The following is a 12,679-nucleotide window of genomic DNA, read 5'->3' on the forward strand; positions in this document are numbered from 1 at the left end:
CAGTTTTCACCAGTTTTACCTGCGCGCGTGTGTGTGTGTGTGTGTGTGTGCGAGTGAAGTGCTATGTAATTTTGTTACATTTGTAGACTCATGTAACAACCCCTACAGTCAAGATTCAGAACTGTTCTTTGAGCACAAAGAGCCGGTGCTAACCCTTTTATGGTCCCGTTCCCTCCCTTTTGTCCCCTTGGCAACCACTAATCCTATCTCCATCTCTATAATTGTGTTATTTCAAAAATGTTACATAAATGGAATCACACCATATGAGATCTTTTGAGATTGGCCTTTTCTTCTACCCAGCATAATTCCTTTGAGATACCACTAAGCTTTTGAATTATCAATAGTTCTCTCCTTTTCATTGCTACTCTGCAAAAACGGATATATCAGTTTGTTTATTTAACCACTCACTGAAGACATCCTGGCTAATTCCAATTTGGAGCTATTATGAGTAAAGCTGCTAAGACCATCAGTAGACAGGTTTTTGTGTAAATATAAATTTTCATTTCTCTGGGACAAATGCCCAGGAATGCAATGCTGGGTAAATGGTAGTTATATGTTTAGTTTTATAAAAAAAACTGCTAAAGTATTTTCTCCTACTCTGTAGTTTGTCTTTTCTTTCTCTTTAAAGAGTCTCTTTCAAGGCAAACATTTTTAGTTTGGATGAAGTGCAGTTAATTAAATTTTCCTCTGTGCTTTCCAATGTGCTTTTTGTGTTATGTATAAAAAATCAATGTGTAGCCTGAGATTCTTAAATATTTTTCCTGTTTTCTTTCTTTTCTTTGGGGGTGGCAGGGGTGGTGCTGGGGATTGAACCCAGAGGTGCTTAACCACCAAGCCACATCTCCAGCCCTTTTTATGTTTTATTTGGAGACAATGTCTTGCTAAATTGCTAAGGCTGGCCTCAAACCTATCTCAACCTCTCAAATTGCTGGGATTACAGGCAGGTGCAACCATGCCCAGCTCTTCTGATTTCTTTAAAAATTTTTAATGTGTTAGGGCTGGGGTAGGTAGAGTGCTTGCTTAGCATGTATGGGGTTCTAAGTTCCATCTCCAGCACTACAAATTTTTTTTAAGTGTTACATTTTATATTTAAGTCTATGGTTCATTCTGGTTAATTTTTGTATAAGGTATGAGATTTAGGTTATGGTTAATCTTGGAAACCTGTGGATGTCCAATTGCTCAGCACCATTTGCTGAAAAAGCTATCCTTCCTCCGTTGAATTATTTTTGCTCCTTTGTCAAAAATCAGTTGGGCATATTCACATGGGGATCTCTCTGGGTTCTAGACTATTCCATTGATCTGTGTGTCTGTCTTTCTGCTAGTCCACATTGTTTGGTTCCTGGAGCTATCTACTAAGCCCTAAGGTCAAGAAGTATGATTCCTCCCATTTTTTTCTTTTTCAAAATTGTTTTAGGCCAGGCATGGTGGTGCATGCCTGTAATCACAGCGGCTCAGGAAGCTGAGGCAAGAGGATAACAAGTTCAAAGCCAGCCTTAACAACTTAGTGAGACACTGTCACAAAATAAAAAAAAAATAAAAAGGGTTGGGGATATGGTTGAGTGGAAAAGTACCCCTAGGTTCAATCCCCAGTACCAAAAAAAAATATTTTAGCTATTTCAGATCTTTGCCTTTTCATATAAATTTTAGAAAAAGCTTGTCTAGATCTATGAGAACTTGTCTGATACTTCTATTGTAATTACATTAACCCTAAATATTAGTTTGGATAGAATTTTGTTTTTAAATTAAATTAAATTTATATTTATTTATTTATTTACCACGTGGAGTCTTCCAATCCAAGAACATGATATATCTCTCCATTTATCTGATATCCTCTGATTTATATCATCAATATTTTGTCAATAATAGCATACAGGCTCTGTATATATTTTTTTTAGTACTAGGGATTGAATCCAGAGATGCTCTACCACTGAACTATGCCCTCAGCCCTTTTTATTTTTTATTTTGAGATAGGGTCTTGCTCAGTTGCTTAGGGCTTCACTTAGTTACCAAGACTGGCCTTGAGCTTGTGATTCTCACATCTTAGATTCCCAAGTAGCTGGGATTTCAGACACGCATGTGCCACTGCATGGATCTTCCTGTACATATTTTGTTAGTTGTATCCCTAAGTATTTCATCATCTTTGGAGCAATCGTATATGATATTGTGAGGGTTTTTTTCTTTTTGTTTTTTGCCTTTTTTGTTTTGGTGCTGAGGATCAATCATAGGATCTTGTACGTGCTAAGCATGTCTCTACCACTGACCACTGGGCTGTACCCCCAGCCCCTGGTATTGTGTTTTAAATTTGATTGTCAGTATATAGAAATACTATTTTGTGTGTGTGTGTGTGTGTGTGTGTGTGTGTGTGTGTGTGTGAGAGAGAGAGAGAGAGAGAGAGAGAGAGAGAGAGAGAGTTCCAGTAAAACTTTATTTACAAAAACAGGCAGTGATCCATATTTGGCCATAGGCCATGGATCCCTTCTCTAGGAGAACATAAAAGTGGATATACTTAGGATTTCTTCTCAAAGGCAGTTTTCTGTTTTTATTAAATGGACAAAAAATACTGAAAAATTTTTTTCCATTTGAAAAAAAATTCTAGTATATTGTTCTCTTTAGTACTATTATGGTTTCTTTTAGTCCAAAGTACATAGTACATAGGCTAATGCATATTTCTATGGCTAAGCATATCAATTTGTATCAATTCTGAATATATATATATATATATATATATATATATATATATATATTAGGGTGGACACAATACCTTTATTTTATTTTTATATGGTGCTGGGGATCAAACCCAGTGCCTCACCCATGCTAGGTGAGTGCTCTACTATTTGAGCTACAACCCCAGCCCCTGAATCCTTTTTATATGCATCCTTATCAAATGAAATAATCCAATACTTTTCCCCTGGATGAAGCATTTAGACAAAAGATTTCTCATGGCCAAAAATGCAAGCAGCCTGCCTGTCTCTTTGTCATACATAAGTCCTTTTGTATCTTCTTATGCCTCAGTTCTTTCATGTATTTATTTTTTTTGCAGTGTTGGTGCTGGGGATTTAACCCAGGGCATAATTTATGTTGTGCAAGTACTGTATCACTGAGCTACATCCCCAGTCATTTTTATTTTATTTTTGAGACAGGGTCTTGCTAAGTTGCAAAGGCTGGCCTCAAAGTTGAGATTCTCTGCCTCAGCCTCCCAGCAGCTGGGATTACAGGAGTGTACCACTGAGATCAGCTTTTGTTACTGATTTCTAATTTGATTTCACATGATCAGGCAATTTATGATTTCAATTCTTCTAAATTTGCAGGGATTTGTCTTATGCCCAGGTAATGGTATATCTTGGTGAATGTTCCATGGGCACTCAAAAAGAACATATATTTTGTTGTTATTGGATCTCATGTCCTATAAATGTCAATTAGATCCTGTTGATTGATGGTATTGTTCAATTCTTTATCATTGCTGTATTTCTCTTTAGTAGTTCTCTTAGTGCTGAGGAGGGGGGTTGATGGCTTTTGTTAGAAATGTGAATTTGTCTACTTCTTGCATTCCAATCAGTTTTTGCTGCTTCTTTTTTTTCTTTTTTTGAGATAGGGTCTTACTATGTTGCACAGTCTAGATTTGAACTCCACAGTCCAAGTGGTCCTCCTTTCTCAGCTTCCTGGATTCATGTCTTTTGAAGCTATTTTGTTTCATGCAAGCACATTTAGGATTGCCATGTCTTCTTAGTGGATTGATTTTCTTTGTCACTGCGGGTTGATTTGTTCTGAAGTCTGCCTTTAAAATTTATGTTGCATGGTACATTTTTTCCATCGTTTTATTTTTAGCCTACCTATGTCATTATATTTGAAGAGAATTTATTTGTGTATGGTGCTGGGAATAAAAACCAAGGGGCTCAGGCATGCAAGGCAAATGCTCTACCACTGAGCTTCACCCTAGCTGAAGTGAATATCTTAGAGATAGCATATAGTTGGTTGTCTTACTCTGTCAATCTCTTATAATTGTTTATCAGGACCATATATATTTAATTAGTGATATGTTTGGGCTTCTGTCTGCTCATGTTTTTCTCTATGTCATTTAAGTTGGGTAATTTCTACTGTTCTGTTTTCTTTTTTTTTTTTTTTTGGTTGGGAGGTACTGGGGATTGAAGTCAGGGGCACCCACCACTGAGCCACATCCCCAGCCCTATTTTGTATTTTATTTTTAAATTTTTTTAATATTTAATTTTTAGGTGTAGATGGACACAACACAATGCCTTTATTTTTATGTGGTGCTGAGGATCAAACCCGGATCCCGCCCGTGCTAGGCAAGCACTCTACTGCTGAGCCACAATCCCAGCCCCTATTTTGTATTTTATTTAGAGACAGGGTTTCACTGAGTTGCTTAGGGCCTCACTAAGTTGCTTAGGTTGGCTTTGAACTCGTGATCCCCCTGCCTCAGCCTCCTGAGCTGCTGGGATTACAGACATGCTCCACTGCACTGGCTACTGTTCTGGCTTCAAGGTCACTTTTCTTCTGTCATATTTGTTCTGCCATTGTTTTTCACAAAATTTACATTTCTATATTTTTCAGTTGTATAATTTCCATTTGGTTCTTTTTTATATCTTCCACTTGGTGACATTTTCTTTTTTTAATATTTATTCTTAAGTTTTAGGTGGACACAATTTCTTTATTTTACATTTATGTGGTACTGAGGATCAAACCCAGTGCCTCATGTATGCTAGGCGAGCACTCTACCACTGAGCCACAACCCCAGCCCACATGGTGACATTTTCTATTTCTCTTTTCCAGTTTGAAATGCTTTTATAATGACACTTTGAAATCTTTGTCAGATAACTCCAGAATCTGATTTGTTTTGATATTGGCTTCTTATTATCTTTTTTTCATGTGCATTGTGACTTTTCTGGTTTGGAGTATTTTTTTAATGGGTTTGGGTGTCACAAGCTTTTTTAAAAATATTTTTTAGTTGTCGGGCTGGGATTGTGGCTCAGTGGTAGAGCGCTTGCCTAGCATGTGTGGGTTCGATTCTCAGCACCACATAAAAATAAATAAAGGGCCACCAACAACTAATAAAATATTTAAAAAATATTTTTTTAGTTGTCAATGTACTTTTATGTTCCCCAGCCCTTTTTATTTTTTAATTTTCAGACAAGATCTTACTAAGTTTCCCAGGCTGGCCTTGAACTTGCAACAGCCTTGCTGGGATTATAGGCATGTGTCATCATGCCTGGCACTATTTTTTTGTTGTTTGTTTGTTTTTTTCAATGCTGGAGATTGAATCCAAGGCCTTGAGTATATTAGGCAAGTGCTCTACCATTGAAATATACCTCCAGCCCAGAGGGTTTTTTTAAGTTGTAGATGGACACAATACCTTTATTTTACTTATTTATTTATTTAAACATTTTTTTTAATGGGTTTGGGTGTCACAAGCTTTTTTAAAAATATTTTTTAGTTGTCAATGGACCTTTATTTTTATTATTACTCTTTTAAATATTTATTTTTTTAGTTGTAGTTGGACACAATATCTTTATTTGTTTATTTATTTATTTATATGTGGTGCTGAGGATTGAACCCAGGGCCTCGCATGTGCTAGGCCAGCACTCTACTGCTGAGCCACAAGCCCAGCCCCCATCACCTTTATTTTTATCTATTTATATGCAGTGCTAAGAATTGAACCCAGTGTCTCACACATGTTAGGCAAGTGCTTTACCACTGAGCCACAACACCAGCCCCTATTTTATTTATTTTTATGTGGTGTTGAGGATCAAATCCAGTGCTTCCTGTGTGCTAGACAAGTGCTTTACCACTAAGCCACAACCCTAGCCCCCCAGAGTTTTTTTTTTAAAGTACTTCCTGGGCTGGGAGTGTAGTTCATTGGTAGAGTGCCTGCCTGGCATGCACTAGACCTTAGGTTAAATATCCAGCACCATAAAAATAAAAATAAAATAAAGCAATCCAACTCTATTAGGTTTTTGTTTAAATCAATGATCTTTTTTTTTTTTTTTTTTTTGGTACCAGGGATTGAACTCAGAGACATTGATCACTGAGCCACATCCCCAGCCCTATTTTGTATTTTGTTTTATTTTTTTCTATTTTGTATTTTATTTAGAGACAGGGGGGTCTCACTGAGCTGCAGAGCACCTTTTTTCTGCTGAGGCTGGCTTTGAACTCAGGATTTTCCTTTCTCAGCCTCCTGAGCTGCTGGGATTACAGGCATGTTCCACTGCACCTGGCTCAATGATCTTTTTTTTTTTTTTTTTAAGTGGTTTATTCAGCACACAGTTCAGGCAGTTGAAAATCCAATCAGTATGGCACCAGATCTGGTGAGAATGCCCCTGGCTATGTCACAACATGGCAGAGGGCATCACAATGGAATTACACCAAGAGGGAGAGATCACTTGGTGAGATGGGAAGCCAGAAGTGACTTGGAGGTCAGATTTGCTCTTTTATAGCAACTTGCTCTTTTGGTTGTTGTTGTTTTGTGCTTTTTTTTTTTTTTTTTTTTTTGGACACTGGGGATTGAACTTCACTGAGCCATATCCCCAGCCCTTTTATTTTTTTATTTTGAGACAGGGTCTTGCTAAGTTGCTTAAGTCCTGGCTAACTTGCTGAGGCTGACCTCAAACTTGCAATCCTCCTGCTGTTGGAATTACAGGTATGCACCACCATGCCTGGCTAATACAATGATCCCACCCTCCCTCATCCATTATTTTCATGTGGCTGAGTTGAGGAAGCTAAGTGGGCTCCTGTTTGTGTCTTATCCTATTGCCACTATTTTAATTGTGGCATTTCTTCTTTGGGAACATTCTGTATAATCAGGGGAAGTGCTACATGTGCCTAAAATATCTATTCTTACCATACTTTAAGCATTATCAATTTAAAGCATTGGGTGTGTATTGGTCAAATAAACCATGGCACGGTTTGAATAAGCATCAACTGTGTTGAGGTACCACAGATTAGCCAACAGGACATAACCATCCAATAGTCCATTTATTAGGAGCAAGGGGGGGGCAATGTCCTATGTAACCAGGACTCACAAGACCACTGGGCCAGGTCTTGACAGAAGTTGCAGGTCTGGCATGCAATGGTGGTTTCTGTAACAGAAACAGAATCTTCTATTTTATAAGAGACAGCGTTTTTTTTTTTTTTTTTTCTCTTGACTTGCAGAAGGCCTGAATGTTGTGAATTCACTCACATAGATATGAGAAACTGCTTGGTGAGCAAGACTCTGGTTTTGTTGGGATTGATCAGCTACCCCTGCTGGTAGAGCTGAGACAAAGCCAGACTGAGGCTTTTGACTAGCCAATCCACAGGACATCATCCACGTTGTGAAAGCTTTGGGAGTCAGAGGGTAGAGTCACTTGCACTGAATCTTGACTGGTGATGAATAGCATGGAGAGCTCCCCATTCATGATTTTTACATGAGGCAGTGACCTGAAAAGAGAAAAAGGATGAGCTATGGGATTCCACGGGGTCTCCTCATATCCCTGAAGTTGGTCTGTACAGTTCCCCTGTTGTTCTCCAAAAAGGCATTGTGGCCTTACTTGGCCCCATGTCGAGTGCCCATTTGTCAAACTGTCAAGCAATCCCTAAGCACCAGTGCAGTTAAATTTGGTTCATCACATTTCCATAGATTTAGCTGGTATGCAGACAACAAGCCCACGAGAATTTATTATGTACAGACAGTAAAAGCAATGTCAGTATTGTTTTACTCCTCACAGACTTCCTCCCATGGGACTACACTGAACCAGGGGTGACAGATGACAGAAAACATCCATGGTGGCTTGCTCCATCATGGAGGATCTTCTTCTAAACTATAGATAAGCCATTTCATAGACTTGCACAGAAGTCTTTGGCTATAGCCAGGCATGGTGGCACATACCTATAATCTCATCGATTTAGGAAGCTGAAGCAGGAGGATTCCAAGTTCAAGGAGAGCCTCAGCAATTTGACTGAGACCCTAAGCAATTTAGCAAAGCCCTGTCTCAAAATAAAAAAAATAAAAAGGGTTGGAGATGTAGCTGAGTGGTAAAGCACCCCTGAATTCAATCCCCAATACTAACGGGGGAAAAAAAGAAATTAAATGTATAAGATTATTCTATTCATAGGTAATTTCAATTTAGAGGTCCTTTGCATTCCCTCATTTGTCCTTTGTACAGTTGCTGTGTATTCATAGTAACTTTTTGTAAACCTTCAAGAGTTATAAACAAAACAGTTCTCTGTTGCCCGAGACTTATATTTAAATCAATATTATGAGCCAAACATCTAAATTAATTTCTTTCTTTCTCTTTTTTTTTGTACTAGAGATTTAACCCAGAAGCATTTTACCACTGAGTCACATCCAAAACCTTTTTATTTTTCATTTTGAGACAGGTTCTCCAAAAGTTGTTGAGGACCTTGCTAAGTTGTTGAGGCTGGCCTCAAACTTGTGATCTTCCTGTCTCAGCCTTCGGAGTTGCTGGGGATTATGGTATGTACCACCACGCCTGACACATTTAAATTTCTTTTAACACATGATTAGCTGTTTATATCTTCTATACTGCAGGCAAGTTAAATTCAGATTCTTATCCTCAGTTTTTAAATTAAACTGGATTTTTTTTTGGGGGGGGGGTACTGGGGATTGAACCCAGAGGCACTTAACACTGAGCCACATCCCCAGGCCTTTTGATTTTTTTATTTTGAGACAGGGTTTCGCTGAGTTGCCTAAGGCCTCCCCAAATTGCTAACGCTGGCTTTGAACTTGCAATCCTCCTGCCTCAGCCTCTTGAGCCACTAAAATGGATTTTAATAAGTAGTTCAGGGCTGGGGATGTAGCTCAGTGGTAGAGCACTTGCCTAGCATGCTGGAGATCCTGGATTCCATTCCCAGCATTATAAACAAACAAATGAAAAACCACTTTGTATTGTTGTTAATATTTCCATGAAGTGAAATTTTCTAATAAGGATGCATTTGAAAGCACAGGGAAAGGAAGAAACATGAGATTAAATGGTAAGAATGAGAGAAGCACACAAAAAAGGAAGAAAACAAGATTTAAAAAAAAAACAAGATTTTTTTTTAATTTTGAAGAACATCATGTCAATTTTTTAGACTTTACTAGTCCTGCCAAAATCTTAGGATAATTCAGCTCTAAGAATCATTTTTGTTCTGGTACTGAAGATTGAACCCAGCAGTACTCTACCACTAAGCTACATCCCCATCCTTTTTTGGGGGAGATGGGTGGGTACCAGGGATTGAACTCAGGGGCACTCACCTACTGAGCCACATCCCCAGCCCTATTTTTTATTTTATTTAGGGACAGGGTCTCACTGAGTTGCTTAGTGCCTCACAGTTGCTGAGGCTGGCTTTGAACTCGTGATCCTCCTGGTTCAGCCTCCTGAGCTGCTGGGATTACAGGCATGTAATCCACTGTACCTGGCCCCAGTCCTTTTTTTGTGTTCACACAGGGTCTTGCTAAGTTGCTGACATTGGCTTCAAACTTCCTCCTGCCTCAGCCTCCATTGTCATTGGTATTTCAGATGTGTGTCACATGCCTTGTAAGAATCTTTTTTTGTGTGTGTGCTGTGGATTGAAACCAGGGCCTCATGCATGCTAGGCAAGCACTCTACCACTGGACTACACTCCCAGCCCATAAATTTTTAGATTAAAAAAAAATACATATTTTTTTTAGTTGTAGATGGACACAATATCTTAATTTTATTTATTTATTTTATGTGGTGCTGAGGATCAAACCCAGTGCTTCATGTGTGTGAGGCAAGTGCTCTACCACTGAGCAACAACCCCAGTACCTTAACTTTTTTTTTAACATTTATTTTTTAGTTGTAGTTGGATATGATACCTTTATTTTATTTATATGTGGTGCTGAGGATCAAACTCAGGGCCCTGCACGTGCTAGGCAAACGCTCTACCGCTGAGCCACAACCCCAGCCCCTTAATTTTTAATAATTCGAATAATCATTCAAAAAATGATGGGCTGGGGCTGTAGCTCAATGGTAGAATGCCTGCCTTGCACATGTGAGGCACTGGGTTCGATTCTCAGCACCATATAAAAAGAAATAAAGATATTGTGTCCATCTACAACTAAAAAATATTTTAAAAAAAGAAAAAAATGACAAGTATTGGACCTTTATTTTATTTATTTATATATGGTGCTGAGAATTGAACCCAGGGCCTCATACATGGTAGGCAAGTACTCTACCACTGATCCAAACCCCAGCCCCTACAAGTATTAGGAAGGAAAATTGTACCTTTTTTGGTAGTGTTGGTGCTGGTGATTGAACCCAAGGCCTGGCCATTCTAGTCAAGGGCTCTATGAGCTATATCCTCAGCCTGGAAGTTATACCTTAAATTTTTGGCTTTTCCTTCCCCTTTCCCTTCCCTTCCCCTCCCCCCTTCTTCCCCTTCCCCCTTCTTCCCCTTCTCCCTTCCCCCTTCCCCCTTTCCTCCCTCCCCTCTCCTCCTCCTCCTCTTCCTCTCCTCCTCCTCCTTCTCCTCCTCCTCCTCCTCCTCCTTCTCCTCTTCCTCCTCCTCCTCCTCTTCCTCCTCTTCTTTTTTGTGGTGCTGGGGATTAAACCCAGGGCCTTGTGCACTGTAAGTTTTTTTTCTCAGTGCATCATGATTATACATAATCATATGGGAGTCATTGTCACATATTCACACAAGGTAATTTTTAAAAATGTAAATACTGTTTATTTAACTTCAAAAAACATTTCAGCATTGGAAACATACAAAAAATAACATAACATTGCAAATTGTATTTAAGTACAAAAGGTTCTTGAACTTTCATTGATGCAGTGGCTCTTTGCTTTGCTGACAATGAAGAATTCGACAGTTTGTTTGAAAACAAAGTTTAAAATCTCCTGTACTTAATTTAAAAAAAAAATCAACATTTCTCATGCCAGCTGACTTCCCCTTTTCCACAACTAAGAAAGGTAACAGAATGGTATATCACTATATACAAAAACAAGACAACCTGAAGCTAAATGGATGCCCACTGTAGTGTCAACAGATTTAGCCTCACAGTGCACATCCTGAGCTACAGCGCCTCCAAAAGGCATATTCCCCCACAGCCTCAAAGCCAAGCAAGGAACATCAAGAGTGTCTCAATTGTTTTGTTCTTTTTACAAACTATAGATATATACAGTTGTAACTAAGGGCTTCTAGCCAATAACCAAATAGTTAACACCACCTTACAAATTAAAAAAAAAATGCCAGAAACATTCAAATATTTTGTCATCCCAACAGCAAAATGTACAGAGTGAGGAGAACATATTTTTAAAATGTTTGGAAATACATACAACTTTGATAGTTTCAGGGTGCCCAGGGCCACTTCCTGTAAACCACTGAGAATTTCTAGAGTATATTGAGAGACTACAATATGATTGTGATCAAATTCTGTAATTGAACTAATGAGAGTAACAGACGTATCTTAAATAAGATGTGTCAATCACGGACGGCGCTCCGATACTCCAAGGTATTCATAAGCAGATGGATAAACGGCTTTTTTATTCATCCTCCTCTTCCTCATCTTCTCCTACCGTTTTCCCAGCATCTTTAGTGGGGCCCTTTGCGCCACCAAACTTTCGTTTTGACTTGTAGTCAGCAACATCCTTCTTGTATTTCTCCTTCAGCTTTGCAGCCTTAGTGATGTACGGCTGCTTTTCGCCGTCACTTAAATTTTTCCACATCTCACCCAGATTTTTCGCCACTTCTCCGATGGAGATACCAAGATGTGTGGACTTGATCTTCGGGCGGAATTCTGAACAGAACATCAAGAATCCAGACGGTGGTCTTTTGGGGGCATCACGGTCCTTCTTGCCTCGCTTACCTGGTCCATAATCCTTCATTTCCCGATCATACCGTACTTTATCTGCCTTTGCCATTTCATCAAATTTAGATTTCTCTTTCCCGGACAATGCCTTCCATCTTTCAGAGCACTTCTTGGAAAATTCTGCAAAATTGACAGGAACTTTTGGATTTTTCTTCTTATGTTCTTTTCTGAAAGTCTGAACAAAATAGGCATAAGCAGACATCTTGCCCTTTGGTTTCTTGGGGTCACCTTTAGGCATCCTGATGTCCATTTTGTCAAAAGCCTCCTGATGAAAGAAAGTGCCCCTTGAATCCGATGCTGCCACCCGTCCAGGACCGACGCCACAGGTTTCTGAGGGGTTGGGGCTGTGTGGCTGGGGGTGGATGGGTGGGGATGGGTGTGGCCTGCGGTTGCCTCACAAAATGTAATTTGTTACATATGCACACCACATATATGGTACCTAGTAACCACCCCCCCTTTTTTTTTCCAGTACTAGGTATTAAACCCAGGCCTACTCTACCATGGGGTTATACCCTCAGCCCTTTTAATTTTAAGACAGGTTCTTTTTGATATTTTTTGGCTAGCTCCAAACTTGTGATTCTCCTTCATTAACTTCCCAAGTAGCTGGGATTATGGGCCGGTACCACCACACCCATCTAGGAGCCATCATTTTTTAGGGGACAAATTGCTGTCGATTTGGTTTCGTTGTAATGGCAACCTCAGCTGGCATCATGGACCACCAAGAAGTAAACTTGGAGGCAAGAGGTGGGCAATTGATTTCATCAGGTATAGCCTGGGCTACTTTATGTCCTTGGTTCTTTTATCCCTCCTTTAGAAGCTGGGATCCTCTTTTAGTGCTAACCCTATGAGCTCTTC

General features: G+C 39.3%; 1 pseudogene; it reads right to left on the reverse strand.

Moving 5' to 3' along the window:
* Positions 1-10,473: 10,473 nt before the first annotated feature.
* On the reverse strand, positions 10,474-12,062 carry LOC114085977 (high mobility group protein B3 pseudogene; annotated as a pseudogene).
* Positions 12,063-12,679: the final 617 nt, after the last annotated feature.

The sequence above is a fragment of the Marmota flaviventris genome, chromosome X (assembly GCF_047511675.1).
Source record: "Marmota flaviventris isolate mMarFla1 chromosome X, mMarFla1.hap1, whole genome shotgun sequence".
Lineage (NCBI taxonomy): Eukaryota > Metazoa > Chordata > Mammalia > Rodentia > Sciuridae > Marmota > Marmota flaviventris.